The sequence below is a fragment of the Carlito syrichta genome, unplaced genomic scaffold, assembly GCF_000164805.1.
Source record: "Carlito syrichta isolate Samal-C Ts95f unplaced genomic scaffold, Tarsius_syrichta-2.0.1 Scaffold302518, whole genome shotgun sequence".
NCBI lineage: Eukaryota > Metazoa > Chordata > Mammalia > Primates > Tarsiidae > Carlito > Carlito syrichta.
In genome coordinates this window covers 6,145-14,566 of record NW_007246614.1, presented here as the reverse complement: position 1 = coordinate 14,566, position 8,422 = coordinate 6,145, and positions in this window count along the sequence as shown.

Here is an 8,422-nt window from a genome sequence, read left to right as displayed (position 1 = left end):
TAATTCCGGCTACTCGGAAGGCTGAGGCAGAAGGATCACTGGAGCCCAGCAGGTGGAGGCTGCGGTGGCCGGGAGAGGCCACTGCACTCCAGTCTGGGCAACAGAGTGAGACTCCAACTAAAAAAAAAAAAGCTGCTTCTCCTCTTCAATTTTAAGTATCTACTTCCTAATTATTTCTCCATTGTGAGAATTTGTTATGAAAAAATAAAATTATTTAGTATTATTAATAATTAGTACTTTATTCTTTATTCCAACTAGAACTTTCAGTTCTACTCATTATAATTACTCTCTGGAGTGAATATTACAATTAATTTCTTCTTTATGGATAGATTTTCTTTCCTCTTTGCTAAGTACTTCCATGTCTTCTATTTCTTAAACTTTTAGGATGAATATCACAGTTCTTTTTGTGTTTTCCTCAATAATTTACAATATATCAGGGCAAAATTATTTTAAATAAAAATATTGCTGTATTAGTTTTCTCACTCAAGAATAAGATTATTAATTTTTTAAAAAAGATTACTAAAGATAGTATGCAACTTAATGTTTAACACTGACTTTAGCTACACACAGGATTTCCATGGGCGCTTAAGACTAAAGTTTAGGCCAGACTCTGGAGTCAGAGACCTATCTCTGAATGATTCACCTAATCTTTTTCATTAGTAAAATAGGGATAAGGCTGAAATTTGCCTCACTGGGTTGTCTTAAACGTATGAATTCACATTTAGAACATAAGCAATCATCAATTTCTGCTGTCACTCTGATCAGAGGATTAGGAGAATAGATTGCTAGGACAAGAATAATTTCTTACAGGATTTGGAATGAGAAGTTGGTTCATGAAATGTCCCTCTAAACACACCTTAATGAAATCAGAGTTTCATGTTTGTTGATCTGGGCAGACTTCAGATATGGGTGACTGTGTTTATCACACGGCCTCTCTCTTTTGTTGATGCTTTGCTTTTTAAAAAAAAAGACCATTCTCTTTGCTTGTTTCTCTCCTCATGCACAATACTTCTACTACACTTAACATAGTCGTTTTTGTTTATATATTTTTCTATAAAATGTGTACTTTTTGTATGAGTGTATTTTAAATTTATGTTAATATTGTTTATATCTCATTGTTCTTTTATTTTCAACCAGAAATTTATTTTTATGATTCAGCCTTGCAATGTGTACTTCTGATCCATGACTTCTATTAATAATTGAGAACCAGCCAGGCTCGGTGGCTCAGCCTGTAATCCCGCGCCTTGGGAGGCTGAGGTGAGTGAATTGCCTGAGCCCGCAGGTTCGAGACCTGCTTGGGCAACTTGGTGAGACCTCATTTCTACAATAAACCAAAAACTTACCTGGGTGTGGTAGCGTGCGCTTGTAGTTCCAGCTACTTGGAAGGCTGAGGTGGAAGGATCGCCGGAGCCCAGCAGGTCGAGGCTGCAGTAGCCGGGAGCGGCCACTGCACTCCAGTCTGGGTGACAGAGTGAGACTCCAACTCAAAAAAAAATAAAATAAAAAAAAATTGAGAACCGGCTGGGCTCAGCCTGTAGTCCCAGCACTTTGGGAGGCCTAGGCAAGTGGATTGCCTGAGCCTGCAGGTTCGAGACCAGCCCAGACCTCGTCTCTATAATAAATCAAAAAATTAGCCGGGCATGGTAAGGTGAACCTGTAGTTCTGGCTACTCAGAAGGCAGAGGCGGAAGGCTCGCCGGAGCCCAGCAGGTCGACGCTGGGGTGGCCGTGAGAGTGTCATTGCACTCCAGTCTGGGTGATGAAGTGAGACTCCAACTCAAATAATAATAATAATAATAATAATAATAAATTGAGAATCAAATTTTTCATGAGAGTATCTTTGGGTAACAGTCAAGATGCTGTATAATGTTCTTTTTCATTTTCTTATTGGAATAGTCATTCATATTCCTGACTAGAGATCACATCAATATTTTCCATATTCATAATTTTGGATAAAATGTGATCTCTTTTTCTATTATAGGGATATCCTTTCCTAATTGAGGCATTAAAGAATAAGTTATCTAAGAAATCATACCAAATTTATGCATTCCATGGCCACAATAACTGGTGATGGTGAAAAAGTGTAACATAGACCTACTTTTCTTGTGTATAATTATTAAAAGTAAAGTATGTGTTTGTTATTATGCATTTGGTGCCAGTGTATAGTAATGGAGATTCCAGAAGGCACTGATTTTCACTTATTGAAACTGAAGAAATAAACTGCATTGAAGGTATAGTCAAACTTTCTCCACCTTCTTTCTGCTAAATTAGGGAAGCAGAAGCAAAGTGATTATAATTTTATTGTGTACTCTTCAATCTGATGTTTTTGTTCATTATCCAATTATTTATTTATTTTTAAGCTTTCTCGGGTTGAAATATCCAATTTCTAAAAGCCACATTTGCTAGTAGTGTGAAGAAAAAGTAATCGGCTACTTACCATTAATATTATCTCATCACTCAAAATGAAACTGTTTTCTAGAATTTTGTATACAGTATGAGTTATTTTTCTTCCTGGTGAAGATACAAAGCATATAAATAAACAAAAGGACAAAAGGGAATACAAAAACCTCTGTGATTTAGGGCTTCAAGAAAAAAAATTAATATCAAGTATGCTTCTGTGTTCATACTTCAGAAATCTTAAGAAGAAGAATAATTTTGAAATGGTCATTGTCATTGGTCATTGTCATTGGTTAGTGTTATTGGTCACTTAATTTTCTTGTAAGTAATTTATAATTTGATGCTAATAACTAATGTACTAATCATAAGTTGTTATTTGACAAAGAAAAACAATGTAGAAAATTATGGTGATTTGAATAGTAAGAAATTTGGGGTGAATTTTTTATTATGTAGTCACTGGAGCATGCTTTTAAGCAGAGAAATTTTACAATATTTCAGTTCTAGATCAAGATGAGCTCAAGTCAACAGGCATTTACTAATAGTCATGATATACCTAAGTATATTTTGTGAAAGACACAGAGATATAAAGGTGATTATACACTCTGGAGTTCATAAAAATTCAGTTAGATGTCAGAGTAGTTTGACATTCATTCACAAGTTAATTTTGTTCTTTCAAAAAATAACAATAAACTCACTCAAAATCTCTATGCCTAATTTGCATTTAAGGATATTATAAAATAATTGCATGTATATGTGCAAAATGTGTGTTAGTGTATCAGATAAGCTTAGAATAAGTCTTTTTGAGACTATTCTTTATTTTTCTTGAATTTTTAAAATTTTTGTTTTATTATAAAGATGTGAGGTACATGTAAGGATTAACTACACAAGTAGGCTATATGCAGGTGAGGTCTGGGCCTTCAACTGGCCCTCACTTCCCCTGGTTTGGGACCAGGTACACTTTGTGTTGTTATGTGTGCCCCCTTCCCTGGCAGTGCCAATTGCAAATCTCTCTCTTATGCTAATGTGATTAATGTTCAGGTCCCACTTATGAGTAAGAACATGTGTTACTCAGTTCTTTGTTTCTGTGATAGATCACTAAGTATGATGGGCTCCAGTTCCACCCAATTTGCTGTGAAGTCCATGATTTTGTTCTTCTTTGTGGCTGCATTGTATATATGTACTACATTTTCTTTATCCAGTCCACTTTTGATGGGCAGTAGGGTTGGTTCCATATTTTTGCTATTGTGAATAATGCGCCAATAAACATAAATTTGTGATGTCACATAATCAAAACTTTACCCTAAATTCAATCCAAACATTCATTTTTTTTTTCATATTCACTATGACGTTCCATGGATTGATATTTATCATGTCATTGTTACCTGTGTATATTGATTCTGAAGATTTCATTTCTAGAATCCTTAACATTTAAGTCTTTTTGTGTGTGAGAGATTGCTATCACTAAAAATGGATTTATGTTACTGAACCAGAAGAGAAAGATCAATATCAGAATAAAATTGTACACAAGCTTGTTATCTAATTCTGTCTGGAGACACATGATCAGCCAGGCTACATGTGATAGCACAGCATCAAATGACCATCTGAAGCCCCTTGTAAGAAATTTTGCACACTGAAAGAAACCACAATATCTTAACAAAAGGACTGCGAGACAGTGGGTTTTTAAAATATAGTTTCTCTTGCTTCCCAAAACTACAAAATACTTTCTTCATACTTAGCTAACATTTGGCAGTGAGCTCCAGCATTTTGTTTTTAAAGAGGTCTGTATCCAAAATGACACAACTGTTATTTGCACCTTTGTGTATTTTCTGTTATATTGAAGTTATAATGGAACTTGACTGAAGAGAAATAAATTAGAGGATAAGAAAAAAAAAGTGGGGAGGGAATTGAATAAGCATACACATTTTATAGAAGAGAATGCTTGTAAAGTAAAGCAAAGTTGTTGGAATCTAAAGTGACTTGGCCAGGGGTATGTGCCACTAAGCATTTTTTCCCTCATGTAGAAAATTACAGATTTTATTTGATGTTTTAGACATTTTGAAAGAACTGACCACATTCTATAACTGTACTATACATTTCACGAATGTTTCCAAAGCTAGAAACTTAATTCTAAATAATGTTTTCAGCCAAAGAACAATCATATTTTTACTTCTAAATTTCTTGTTGCTAAACCCTAATTTCAGAGGTTCTGACTTAGTAGGCTTGAGAGGGAGCCCAGAAATCTGAACTTTTATCAGGACTCCAGGGTAATGCTGATTCAGATTGGCCAAGCATAACACTGAGCAAATCTACTCTATATTTTTTACTTAATTATTACTTCAGATCTCAACCGTTTTCTTTTCACTACTGCTTCTTGGGAGAGCAGATCCTTGGGCATAAGTATTCAAAGCTGTTCTTTATGCTATGTTATGATCGGTTAGGAAGGAGTTACTTGAGCTCAAAGTGGAGGGCAGGGCATAGCATTTCATTCCATCACCTCTGAAATATAGCCTTGTTGTCTTTTAAAATTTAGAACTTTCCATAGCCTATGAGATGGAAGAGAAAAAATAGAGAAACTCCAAATTTACACTGCTGCCAATTGGCTGCTGTGTTAATATGAGGACTGTAATGAAAAACCTGTGTCGTTTTCCTGCTGTTTTCACCAGATGGAATCTATCCTAACAATTAAGCTTTTAGAAAAGCCTCAAGGCTGGGCAGGGTGCAGTGGAGACAAACTGTCAGCTCCAATGTTGACAGGATCCTGATATCTGAGCCTTGCCTCTCTCTCTTGGAAAACATACGGACATTGTTGCAAAAGCTATTAATTAATCTTTACTATTAATTCATTTTGCTCTTTTCTTTGTTAATGAGAGCTTATTCCCTGGGTGTAGAGAAGGAAGTTTCACTCTTTCTCCATTTGGTCCAACACAACACATGCCTTAGCACATTTAGCAGACTTGAATTGTAGGTGGGAAGCCACTTTGTGTCCCTGGACCTCACACACTTCTTGGCAAAAATATCACCCTCAGTAATTATTTGAACAAATGGGAGATAGACATCTCTTCCATGGAATGCATATTCTAAATGGGTAGATAAAGGGTGTGTAAATCAATGTAACACAAAGGACAAAGGGGAATGTGGCCTGAGATGGGTAAATATCACAGGGTTCAGATAAAGGAAAACAAGAAAGAGAGGAGACTGGAGGGAGGGAGGGGAGAAAAGGGAAGGGAGGGCAGAAGTGGGTAGAGGGGATAAGAGAATGAGTAGAAATTCAGAAAAGAGATAATTATTTGATTTCATGATGGAAGACATTAATGATTTAATGAAAAAAGGTGGCATCAAATTCTACCCTAAAGCCTTGGGACAAGGGCCTGGGAAAGTGGGAATAATAAGAGTAGTGAATGGTCAGACTAGGTCTTTAAAGGAGTACAGTTAATAAACACCTCACCAGATATTACATTTGGTTAGTATTTAGTCAAGTAGAGGTTCTCTAGGGCATTCACTAGGCTTCATCAGTCTAGAGACAGTCAGAGGACATTTATTTATTTATATTTCAAGTTAAAAAATTTCAACTAAGAATTTCCTATCCAGTAGAGAGCTTTTAAAATCAAACAACACAAAACAGAACAGTTTGCACTAAGTACTTTGGGAGTTTGTTTTAAAAGACAAACCCCTCTTATTTCACCTACCTAATCACTTAGGACATCAAGTGAAAATGTTTTCTTTACTCTCTAGTCAAAAACACAAAAAGCAAACCAGGCTGACCTCCAAGAAAAAAAAAAAAAGTCTTTTAAAAGAGATTTTACAGGTGTTATATTTTCCCTCTTTTTATCTGTAGTTTGGCTTTTAGGAAAATAACACATACTTTGGTACAATTGACTTAAAGTTTACAATGTATTGATCCTATCAAGTTTTCTGTAAAAAAGTTACATGCATTCACCCTCCGCCCCCAAAGTCTTTTTTTCTAGAAGTTGTATGTATTTAATATATACTCATAGTGCACTTACTGTATTTCTTTTGATGGAGCTTCCTAGCATGCTTTTTTAATAATGCAAGAAAACACATGGACTAAGGAATCTGGCCTCCATCAAATTATTTCTGTTTATTGTAATTTTTTGACATTTGTTTTTTCTCTTAACTTTTCAATTTCCTGTATCCAAGGAGAAAAAGATATTGAATGATGCCATGGCCAAGGAATCATCATGTCTCTATTCTGCCCCGCATTCCACTCCTTTTTCCACTCCAGGAATCTGGAGAATCAATGCACCAAAGTCAAAACCATACAAATACACGTTTTTTGAGGCTATTTTTTCCCCCCAGTGTTCCTCAGTAACAATGTCGGCTCACACAGAAGACACCCCTTTTCTGAGTTACAGGCAGCCATTGGAGGCCAACAACATTAAAGAGAGCCTTAACTTTCCCCCATGCTTATACCCAAATCTTCATTTTTTATTTTATATTATTAGAAAGGTGAAAATGATGAACCCTAGGAAAGATCTAGCAGAAAAAATTTCATCCTGTGTCATTCTACTTATTTGTCAACTTGCAAGATGACAGACAAAAGTAGCCTGTATAAGAAAGAGAAACAGAGAGAGAGAAAGAGAAGAAAGAGAAGATAGAAGATAGGAGGAGGGGAGTAGAGGGAAGGGAAAGAGTTTCTTAAGAGATTAGAAATCCTGAGAGAGATAAATCATATTATATCCAGCACCTTAGTCCCATAAATGTTCACAAATCCAACAAATACATACTAAGTAACTTCTGTGTGTAAGAAATGCTTCTACTCTGAGGATACAGTATTCTAATAGAAGATTAAATTCTCTGCCGTATAGAACTTTTATTCTATTAAGAGTAATAATAATAAGAATGCAAATAAATCAAATATTTATGATGGGGCAACAAGTGCAGGGAAGGATTTTCAAATTAAGGTGATTTTTATAATGATATAAAAGAAGGAAAATCATTTTCAATCAATTTAGTTTTGTTGTTATTTAATGATACAACCAAAATACACCTGACTAAAAACATAGAGGGAGATTTATTAGAAGGATATTTGGATTACTTGTATAATAAGTAAGAAAGAAAAAAACGAAAGTACAAACATAAACAATCAACAAATAATCAAGCAAAATGTAGTCACAGTTTTAGAAGGAAACCACCCAAGACATATCCATAGACTTCTGCCCCAGGAGTTGGGTGGACTTAGTCCACTGCCTCGTAATGACCACATTTATCTTTGTGTCTTCTATGAAGTTTTTAATATTCTTAGAGGAGAGAATATTATCAGCTCACCTCAGGTCATAATAAAATCACTATAACCATGAAAGACAGAGAACGTCTACTACTGAGGGGAGGAGATTCTTGCAGAGGTGAGGTCACTGGAAAAGAGCAAATAGGATAAACAAGACCACTGAAATAAGAACAGGGAGAGATTAATTTGTACTCCATTCTTGAGTTACGTGTTTCTTCTTTTAAAAAGAAGAGGAGCCAAGAGGTTATTTTTTTGTGGGGTGTCCCTCTTGGTGTCTCTGAGCAGCCCTCAGGTATGACAAGGACACCAGAGTTAGAGTAGACAGTCGGAAGCTGTAGACTGTAGAGTGTTTGTAAAAGGAAAGACATTCCAGGAAGAGCCAAAGGGAAGTCAAGAGTCTAGCACTGTTCCCTGAAGTTTTCTGGGTTAACTATGTCTCTGTTTCTTGCTTATCAATGGAGCCCAATAGGAAGAACACTGAGACGGATGGTCAAGACTCCTGGTGATCCCAATGTCTAACTCTGTGGCCTTGAATAAGTAGAACAGCACAGAATATTAGAACCCAAATGACTATAAGATCTAGTCCAGTCCTCTTATTTATGGATGAGGAAACCAAAGTTCAGAGAGGGAATCACTCAAGTCATAAACTTAATGACAAAACCATGGGGTTCCCGGGGGGCTCTGTTCCCCATGGAGTCTTCTTTCCACTGTATAAAATCACTTGCTTAGCCAGAAAACTCTCTTTCATTTTATTTTTTTAAAGAATGAATATTAATGTCTA